Source organism: Dermacentor andersoni, chromosome 9 (genome assembly GCF_023375885.2).
Source record: "Dermacentor andersoni chromosome 9, qqDerAnde1_hic_scaffold, whole genome shotgun sequence".
Taxonomy (NCBI): Eukaryota; Metazoa; Arthropoda; class Arachnida; order Ixodida; family Ixodidae; genus Dermacentor; species Dermacentor andersoni.
The window spans coordinates 25155680-25167130 of record NC_092822.1 but is presented as its reverse complement, the minus strand read 5'-3'; positions in this window follow the sequence as shown (position 1 = coordinate 25167130).

Here is an 11451-nt window from a genome sequence, read left to right as displayed (position 1 = left end):
CTTCAAGTGCTAGTTGCCCCGTCCGCGGCGCTGCACAGTCAATAATGCTTGGCCACCATCTTGCCGAAACCATTGACGCTTGGGGTGGAATGTCAGAATATTGGCATTTCTCGCTACATTGACATTATTGTCGTAATATTCTCCAAGTACTTGTTAAAATTATTTTTCCACATTATTTAGTGATGGCTGGAAGCTGACGCGATGAGACGAAGTCTCTACGAAAGCTAACTGAGCGGTTCCGAAGACTCGCCACCCCTATAAACAGAACAGCAGAGAAAAAAAAGTGTATTCTGCGATAATCACTGCGAAATAATTAACACGGGAAGAAATATGCACGAATTTACTGCACGGTCATGTTACGTGATATCTACATAAACGATTGAACCTACATAAAGACAGTTCTGATTGTTTCGGAAAAAAAAGTTTTCGAAAATGACGGCTTTGAAGATAACCAAAAAATGATATACCCCTTTTTTTCATTTCCGTTCATTTATTATAGCCTCAGGGCCTTACGACATTACAAAGGGGCGTAGGCGAGCTGCACATTGCAGATCAGTGAATACAAACAAGGTACCAACATATTAAACAATAAACAACACAAGAAAACAAAAGTTCAACACAAGTGCACCCCATGGAAACTGAGAGAAACCAAAAGTGCGCGATCGGGAATAATGCGAAGTCAGGTGCAACAACATACAAGCAAGGTACAATCTCCCGAAATAAAGAACAGAAGAATAAATAAAAGTTTAGCAAAAGTGTTCAATCAAGAAACCAAGGGATACACAGGAAAACAGCTTTCGAAATCCGTGTTGGCCAGGCATAAAGTATTGCTATCCCGGACCTTAAAAAAGCTAGGTGAATATGATGTGTTTCATATATTTAAATAATATGGTAGTGAGCGAGACTGCACAGTAATTACTTGTATCGGATGGCGATCCGAATTTGTGCACGGGAATCACCTAGCCCGTAGGCCATTCATTCGGAAGAGATGTTCCACAAGGAGGCTGGGGAAAATACACATTCCAAAATGATTGCAGAGTATTCTAAAGTGTTTCTCATAAACGTTTTATGTAAAGAAAAGGGTGAAACTTTCAATTTGTTGATAATTACACGAATTTCTGCAGAGCTTATGAAGATTGGGTCCGTCAAAGAAGAATTAAGCGCTCGAAATAACGGTCAGTGCAGCCTTTTACATGTAATGCAAATCTCGAGATCTTAATCCCAGCATTCCTATTAAGCAATGTTGATTGGAGAGCAGACAGAATAATTTCTCATTTATGAGCTCTGTTTGTTTGCGGACGGGCGTCTAGCTACTTGACATACCAACGTACTATATGACACAGAAAAATATAAAACTATGCCACTATAGGCGCAATCCTGCAAAACGTCGACTGCGTCTCTGCCATTGCTGTGGCAACAGACAATGAAGCCAAATAAAGCACAGGAGAAGCTACTCGTTGTTTTATTCGAAATGTAGGCATGGTGGAGTAATGACAGCGGATGCAAAAAAAAAAAAAAAAAAAAAAAAAAAAAAAAAAAAACAGGACAAGCTGTTGGTGCTGGGAGCCGAACCCAAATTTTCGGTATTACGCGTGCGGTTCTCTAATTCAGCTACTGGGACGGCTGTCTTCCGACGTCCACATTCTTGGGTATTTATTTCTGTGCGCAAGATCTGACCCTGTGAGTGTTCGCCAGGGCCACACGTGGCCATGCATAGCGGCGGATGTGGCAAAACCTTTTGACCGCAGGCGCCATGCAGTATGTAAAACTTTTTGGGAGCATGCAGCTGACCTTCGTATGATACCTGGGGATGTACTCTGTAAGAGTCCACCTAGTGGATATGTCCATTTCGTCTGCTGTTGCAGTTCTGATTGGCTGGGCTGGGCTGCGCGTTCGCAGCAACCAGGCACCACAGCCAATCAGCAGTTCTGCAGCAGACGAAACGGACATGTCCACTAGGTGGACTCTTACAGAATGCCTCCCCTGAAGTCACCAAACCTCGCGGAGTAGACACCCCCGCTCGGCAATAAACGAGAAAAGAGCGAGAACGAGAGGCCCGCTTTTTGTTAGCCTCAGAGATTGGGCCCCCGGGGTTCCCTTCCTTTTCGTTCACTGCTACGGGAAAAAAAAAAACATAAGTGCCTCTTTACTTTCATCTGACAGTAAGAAAGTATAAAGAGCCACCAAAAAAACTTTTAACGACATATTTGATATGTTTCCTCGCAGCGCCGATAGATGAAGGTTTCGTAGGCGTAGTATGTTTGGCAGAAGGAGCAAGACGTCTGCCGGCATTCATACTGCCACCTGCGTACCATTTCCCGCGGTGCCTTTGCTACTGAACTTGATGACCTTCTACTTTTGACGGCGTAATTATTCTAGATTTTGAGGACTTACAAGGTGCTGATGAGCTAGTTGGTGAGCCATCATATTGAAGCAGCGCACCTACATTTGACACGTACACGTACACATGTAAGTGCGCTGCTTCAATATCATTTCATGAACGCACCAAATGAAATGAGAGAGCCCTGAAGCTTTCGCTTACTGGGAGATGTATCGTTCGTCGAACTTCTCGTTAGTTACCATGAAAGAACTCATGTGCTTGTATAAGACGTACGAACGGCGATATTCGAGTTGAAATTAAGAGGGAGAAATGGAGCTGGGCAGAGAAGGTGAGAGAAAGAAATAAATGCAACGGAAAGACGGGGAGGGTGCAGGGAATATCTTCGGTTGGCTACCCGGTACCGGGACAGGTGGAATGGGGTGCGAAAGATGCGAGAAAAACAGGAAAAGTAAACGCGATACAAAACTATCTTTGTGGGCGCTGTCACACAATCTGTGAAAGCACCACTCAGAGAATGTAATGTTTAGAGCAGATAACCGGTGGTATATTAGAGTCAGATAATGGGTGCCAAGACAAAGGGTGGTGTGATGAAAGAAGGAAATTTGCAGGCATAAGATGGTGTCAGCGGTCACAAGATAGAAGTATTTGGAAATCTCAAGGAGAGCCTTTCGACCTGCAGTGGACCTAACATGATGACGACGAAGTTCATTATGAACGACGCATGAGGAGGAGGAGGAGGAGGAAGAACTTTATTAATTATTGAGAGGGAAGAGGGGAATAAGGAAAAGGGTAGGGCGTGAGGGATGCGGTTGGGTGGGTCCCTATTCCAGGACACCAGTGATCCTGGCAACTCTCTCCGCCTGGTCCAAGAGGCCTCTTTGGGCCCTCAGCCCCGGCCGCATGAGTGAACGTTGATTGAAACGCCCTGTCGCTAAGTTGCATGTGTAATCAATTAGAAATTCTCTACCGTATATTTCAGTTGCAGTGCCGCAAGCGTGTTTTTACACTGAAATGATTATGTAGAGCTAAAGCGTACCCATGGTGCATTATTATTAAGTCTCGCATTTTGTCGTGTTTCGTTAGCACCTCGCCGACAATGCTAAAGTAAAAAAAAAAAACATTACAGCTTTACTAAATATACCTCCATAACTGTAGGCCAGGACTTTGAATGTTTCCACGCCCTCGTCACGTTACAAAGTCACCAGCGCCAATACTGTGGCAATAAAAAAGAAAAGAGAGCTAAGTCGAATCTGAACCCTTACCACACAGCCAGCGTCCAATTTCCGTATCCTGGAATTTGGCAGAATTTACTAATCGTTAGAGCATCGCAGGCGTAATGCGAAGACGTGGGATCATTCCCACAAGCAGGCCCAGGGCCTTACTTGAGCCCAAACCCTCAGCCATGTCCCCCTTTACCCTTCCCCCTTTCAATAAAGTTTATCACCACCACCACCACCCCACATGCGGCAAATACGTTTTTCTTCCACTTTCAATTCCGTTAATATATAATTTCTTTATTCCAATTAGTAAGCACAAGTAATTTCCGCTGTGTTGTCCTTTGTGTCTTTGTTTGTAGGCCTCTTCTGTTAAGGTAACAGTGTTTTAAAGCGAAGCCCCCCCCTCCCCTTCCCCCCTTTCTTCGCCAGCCCTCCCGTAGTTTTCCTGACCGTGGCTCCTGGGTGCTGCTGCTGTCTGGCTTATTAGCCCTCACATAACAAAAAAAAATTGCATTGCGTGTCCTATATGGTAGCATGGAAGGTATGTGCCCCCACCGCAGCAACCCTGTGCCTTAATCCTTAGGCCACAATCGCACGCTATCATTCTTTCGTGCCAACGGCAGCTAGCTCTTTGAGATGATCCTCGCCTGTGTTACACTGCGTATAGCCCCGGTGCGCGGGTGCGCATGCGCGCGGGGCGGTTTCTTTACGCAGAAGACGCGTGAATGAAATGGGCAAATTTATAGCATTTTATTCACCGCTTTCCGAAATCTCCACTTCACATAGATTCCGAAATGTACACCCGTGAGCAATAGTGGACATACGGACCAGGGATTCCTCGATAAAGCTGATTTTCTCCTCCGCCTGTGAATACAATTTGAAGTTAAAGACTGCAGTTCGAACTTGGCATTGCGAAATTTGCAGTGCACTCGTCAATTTCAATTTATGCGTGTTAATGACAAAGAAATTCAGTTTTTTTTCCGGTGACCCTGTGGCCCGTATACTTTTTTTTTGCTCAGGGGTGTACGTTGGATCCGCGTAATTGAAAAAAAAATATATATATATATATTTTGCATCGTCAAGCTGCATCCAAAAAGAAATAGTCTCTGGACTTGCCCTTACTTATCAGCAATAATCCTAAAAAAAATTCTGGGAAGTAAATTGCCCTAATAAGTCTACTAAACGCATTGCGAAACACGATGTGATGCAAACTCCGCTTTCTAATTAAGTTTCCCCGGTCGGTCTCAATGCGTATATATTTCTCATTTGCTTTTGCACAGGAAGATTGTTGGAATGTGCCGTTTGTTCCAGAGCAAAACTTCACCTTCATGGCATGAGTCATCGTCAATTCGGAGGGTATCTTTAACCTGATTACCAATTTTAAAGCTTCTATTTCATCTGGCATTGATAACATAAGCTCAAGATGCTGAAGAATACTGCAGATATTTCCAGTCGAGTTCTGTCTCTCATTTTTAACCAATCATTACAATCTGGCGAAGTACCTAGGGACTAAAAGATCGCTAAGATGGTTCGTTTCCCTTTTTTTCAATCTGGTGACTGGCACTCACCTGGTAATTATCGACGTATTTCGCTAACATGCATATGCTGCAAATTGCTTGAGCATGTTATAGCTTTTCATATCTATGGTCACCTTGAATCCAATTATTTTTTATTCTCTAATCATGCTTCAAGAAAGGCTGCTCATGTGAAAAGCAGTTATCTGAATTCACGAGTGATTTTCACAAGAACGCTAACGGCCAAACCGACTGCTTCTTTCATGATTTCCCTAAAGCTTTCGATTCTGTACTTCAGTGCCGTTTGATTTCCAAGTTGACTGCCCTTTGTTTAGATTTATTAACACAATCGTGGCTTCGTAGCTTCCTGTCTATGCTTCAGCAATTTACAATAGTCAATAACTTTTCATCTAAACTTTGCGGTGTCCTCCAAGGCAGTGTCCTCGCTCCATTACGCTTTTCAATATACTGCAACGACTTACGATCTACCATATCATCCTCCATTAGATTGCTCGCTGACGACTGCGTTATCCATCGCACTATTAATCGTTTCGATCACCATTCTACTCTCCAAAATGGCCTTGACCTAGCCTTGGTGCAAAACGAGGCAGGTGTCGCTTAGCGCCTCTAAACGCAAGTTAATTTCTTTTAGCCGTAAACACCCTAACTGAGTGTTTCGTTATTCTATTAATAATAGCATAATTTGTAATACCGCATCGTACAAATATCTTGCCGTCCACCTTACACCTGATCTTCACCGGAATACGTATGTAGCAGCTATACCTCGTTCTAGAGCTTCGAAGTCTCTGGGTTATTAGCATACCTAATCTATGTTCGTCCGCTACTGGAATTAGTTTCATCTATCCGATCACCATATCAGGAGTACCTTACCAGCATGTTGGAAGCTGTTCAGAATAGAGTAGCCAGATTCATATCGCGCAAGTATGGCCATATTTCTAGCATTACCCCTCCCCCCCCCCCCAAAAAAAAAAAAAAAACATTTCACTTCAGTGATTGGAAACTCACCGCGTGATCGTTATTCTAGGTCTGTTTCCCAGGCACATTTCTGTCGATAAATCTCAAGTACTGTCCGTACACGTATCTACACCTTCTCTCTCCCTTCTCTCTCTTCCCCTTCTGCCTTCCCCCAGCGTAAGGTAGCCAAACAGACTCTTGACTGGTTAACATCCCTGCCTTCCTATATTCCTCTCTCTCTCTCTCTCTCTCTCTCTCACCGTCCGCCGATTCGTTTCATGCGCATAGGTGGCGAAACGCAGGCATTTAACTCATGATCACCGGCTCGCGCTATTGCACGTTGAGACAATCTTCCGGACCACGTTGCATCCATGTCAAACCGCGGAACTTTTCATGAGAACCCGAATGCGTTTTTTGATAACGTTGTTTAGTGATGTGGCACTGTACTATTTGTAACATTTGTTTTGTTACCCCTTCATTTGATGCCAGCCTCTTTCCTGTTCTGTAGAAATTGTTACTAACTCCCCCCCCCCCCCCCCCCCCTACTCAGTGCCCCACAATGGGCCTGTAAGGTATTCGGAATGAATGAATGAATTAGCAAATAAATAAATAAATAAATAAATAAATAAATAAATAAATAAATAAATAAATAAATAAATAAATATTGCAGAAGGGTAATATGCTAATGCAGCTCAAACGATTTTCTCCTTTTATTGTCTCTTTAAGGAGCAGGAGAAACGCATCGACTAGCACAGATGAGTAACAACGACAGGTAGCACGAGAAACTTGCAGTGTAGGCCCGATCAGTATGTGCAGCATACGTGGCTGCCACAGATCAGTGACGCTCAAGCTTCGGCATTTACTTTTGTGACGGCACATGTTACCGACGCTGTCGCTTCACGACGAGTTCGACGGGAGGATAGAGACAAAAGAGCACCTGTTGAAAACGGACGACATTTACATTAGAGACGAGGAGGGATAATGAATGCGCCTTACATTATCATGATATTAGATTATCAGTTGCCGGCATTCAGCGGTCTGTGTATGCTTCGCGACCTTTATAATTAGTTTTGCAGCTGGAGGGGGCAAACATCGCTAAAGGTGAGGGAAAGATCTCGTCTGTATCGAAACACACGTCGTCGTGAACTGATACGTGATGAGATCGTCTTACCGTTATTCTGTGCTCCGTAGTTGTTTAATTTATTACTACGCACATTTTGCCATTCCGTGATTCATGTGCTCTTTATTTTATGCTTGTAATTTTGTTCTTTATTGTATGTACTGGAACTTCATTTTCTTCTGGCGCTAAATGAATGGTTTTAACATATCGTGTTCTCCCGGTTCCTGATGTGCCGAGCTAGTTCTTTGCATTCTTGCTTTCGTTTGACATCCGTGCATATGTCTTATTTCATGATTGTGTGACGATTTCTTAACATTTTGAAGTTCTGTTACTCCATTCTGTTCCTATGTGTCATTATGACAGCTCTCTTCCCTGTCCAAAAAGAAAAGAGAAAAAAAAATATAAACCACATATCCAATAATCTCACATGAACATATGGATAAACCATATAAAAACCCGTATGTTTCCGTATATCTACGAGGCATGTTGCATTTCAACATGTACGGATCTTACATTGTATATGAGATCCATATATTGTATTATACAAATTGCCGCGCTACCGGCCGCTCGAAGCACTTTGCGTGTATTCGCGGGCTTTTTTCACGCTCGGCAAAACACGTTTACGTAGCACGTATCGGGCAACAGAAAGCTGTGTCGGGAGGTTTTCGTGCTACTCTACAACTTTCTCATTGACACTTGTCATCTGATTATACCATTTGAGAAGTTTATCAATTAGTTAAGACTAATTATGTAATTAGGCGGAATGCAAAAAAATAATCTGAGTATCTCCAAGCGACGGCAAACAAAATCACCTTGGTTCAGTCCAGCTATACGTGGCATGCGTACATTTTCAAATCTTGGTGCATGATAGTTCGGACACCCTTTATATATATGCTGGTTTTTTTTTGGAATCCGTTTGCTTAGATATGGGACTATTGGATGTGGCGTTTTTTCTTTCTCGATAGGATTTGTTAATTTCCTCATAATTCTTGTAACCTGCTCTTAGTAAAGAAGCAACTCAAAGTCACGTCCCAAAATAGAATGACTGGGAGGTGCCAGTGGCATTGCTGGTAGCATCCAGGTATTCTCACATCGCGGGAGTTGTTCCTGCGAGTGGCCGAATGGTACAGTGCTTCCGCATGCGCCCCATTCAGCGTAACAGAAGGAACCCTAAAATTTTTTTTCTGTTTCTTGTTTTAATTCATTTGCTTCGTTTGTCAATTCGCATAAACTTCACGGTTGCGAGTTCGACGCCTGTCCTGCGTTATCCATTTGTTTTTGTTGTCTTTTTCGCGCTGTTAACCACAGCAGTGCGCAACGACTTTGGATTTTACACGCGCAGTGTTCCTACACTGCAAAATCGCGTTGCTTTCTGAACAACCAGCTATTTGCTGCTCTTTCTGGCCAAGTAGAGAAAGATCCAGCATTGCATACCATCGCCCGAATATTTGGCAATCTTGTACGTTCCATGAGGTCCACACTGCTGGGCAATATTTCTCGTATAGCAACAAGAGCAGACGAAAAATCAATCAATCAATCAATCAATCAATCAATCAATCAATCAATCAATCAATCAATCAATCAATCAATCAATCAATCAATCAATCAATCAATCAATCAATCAATCAATCTTATTTCAGTATCACGAACACAGGGTGGGTACAGACAAAAAGTCATCAGGCTTGACATGTTCTGCGTCCCCGAACGTTGGCAAACGGGGCGCGCGATAGTACCGATTTATTTTTACAGGACAAGTTGTTATTCACGTACTTCAGATGCTTTCCCGCGTCAAGCAAATCCACAAACCACACATATGTCACCGATTTGGCGACAAGTAGCGTTGACGCGAGCGACACCACAAAACAGATAAGTGTGTCCAGCCCGTGCGTCAAAACTGACGGACAGCAAGGAGAGAAAGGCAGCGAGCTCACGCACATCTCGAGTCAGACACTTGGCATCAAAGTCATGTCTCGGCGAGGCTACAGCAATAAAAGTTATTCCAAGCGAACAATACGGTAGACTTTTTGCGTTGCGAAAGTGTCGGCATAGAAGCGGGAAGCTACTCTGTGGCACATTTGCCGCTTCGACGTGTTTTGCTAAGTCGAAGAAGAAAACAAAACATGTGTCCGGATGGAGGACTGTTAGCATCACGACATTTACTCGGCTTCGCGACAAAACAATAAAGTTACCACGACGCGCAACGAAGGGGTCACCGTTGGGAGCAAAAATATCGAGAAGCATAAATTGTTTACTAGTGTCCATTTCCCACTGAATTACATGTTTCTGCTCCTACTGAAGCAGCGCACCTAAGCAGGGACTACGAGGAAAACTTAAGTTAGGGGCCCCTATGTATACACATGGGAAGGGAGAAATCGTTTTTTTTTTTCTCGGCAACCATAGCACTTAATTTGATGACGTTTGTTTCATGTCAAAAAAATCGTAAAAATGTAGTTAAATCTCTATTTAGGGCGGCAATTATTTCACAAGAATTGTTGAAGATTGCAAATGTTCCGGAGATAAAACTATCAAGTTTACAACTTTATAACTAAGCAATGAAAAACGACATTACAGTTGTGTAAACTGCATATAATGGTACATATCAAGCGGGAAAAAATGTATGTATTTTACATGGCTCTTTAATACGCCAATAATACGTTAGTAGAACATATGCAAAACCATCATAAGCAGTGCAACTAATTCCTGCAAGATATAAATTAACATATCAAATTTGTTTGCTTGTTTTCTCTAAAGGTAGCAGGATAGAGAACTGCGATATCTGTCTTTGCTGCAGAGTTGTGGGTTTGTAAACTTCATTCTTCTATTTGTTTCTTTCCAAATGTTGACAAATAAAAAAAAATCCAGCACCTAAGTCAAAATTCCGCTCCATACAGTCACTAGAATTTACTTTGTCTCTCAAGTACAACGAGTTCCATTCAGATCGGTGAAGAGCTTACCTCAGAAAAGCATTCTTACGTTTTACATGTATCTGAATAGGCGGCATCAGGGTTCGCCCCGACCTAAGAATGAGAGCGAGAGAAAGAGAAAGAGAGGGCAAGGAAAGACAGAGAGGTTAGCCAGGGTAAGTACCTGGTGGCTACTATGTGCTGGGGAAGGAGGTAAGGCGAATAAAAGCTGACAGAAGAAATAAATAAATAAATATATATATATATATATATATATATATATAAAGTGAGAAAAATTCGCACGATAACTAGACGCTACCCACCAAACCTTTCAAAGTCGATCGAACAATTCACGAGCCCTTAAGCACTTGGTGCAGAATAATTAAGGCCTTGGGTGCCTTGAGTGCTTCCACTTTTATTTTGGAGGGCGTCGCTGCAGCCACTGCTCGCGTGTTGCAGTTCGTATTGAACGCGATTGTACGTCGCGTGCCGCGCGCATTGGTGGAGCGTTCACGTGGCGTAATGATGAAAGCCTGGATTCGGATTCCCGCAGAGACGACGTCTATCTACTTCGTTCAAAATACAGGGCAGAGAGGAATGAGGCACCAAAGGCAGGAAGATTACTCGGAATTCAAACATCCGGTTAGCCCCACCGTACTGTATAAATGGTAAGGGGAGGCAGAGAGGAGGAAACGAAAGTGGAGAAAGGAGCATAGGCACAGGAAGTGAGATAAAAAAACTCACGCGCAGGCGTACATAAAACGCGGTGCCGCTGTAATCGCTCTACAAGGTCCCTTAAGAGTTGGAAATTTACTAGCGCCTTCGTCGCCTTCTGGTAGCACGATGGTATGTGCCGGAAATACAAGATCAAGAGTGCTCCTAGAGTGGCTGGTTGTCGAAGCCTGCCAGCGCGTTGGCGAGTGGTCGCTTCTGCGCGCTGTAATGAGAACAATGGCAAATATGTTGAATGATTTCTTCGCTGCCGCAATCTTTCACAAGCAGTACCGTCGGCCATTCTGATGCGGCAAGCAAAGGTATCCGTTAAAACTACACCAAGTCAACAGTCGGCGTAAAACAGTTGTCTCGGTTCGAGAAAGTCCCTATGGGATACGGAGTCGGAGAGAAGGGTCATGGATGATGCGGATGGGTGTGCCAGAAGCCTAACATGTTCGACAGGGAATTACGCGCGAGCGTGGTAAGCTTCGTAGCTGCATCGGTTCTTGAGAGGGCGATTGGTTCCTGCACGCCATCGTCGTGAGTACTCCAATAACAGCTTCATCGACATGTTAGCTACCGTGATGCCACAGTGACCTGAAAGCAACTGAAAAGCAACGCAGTGCGATTTTTCGGCAAGTTGATGATATGGATCTCTAATTTTAAG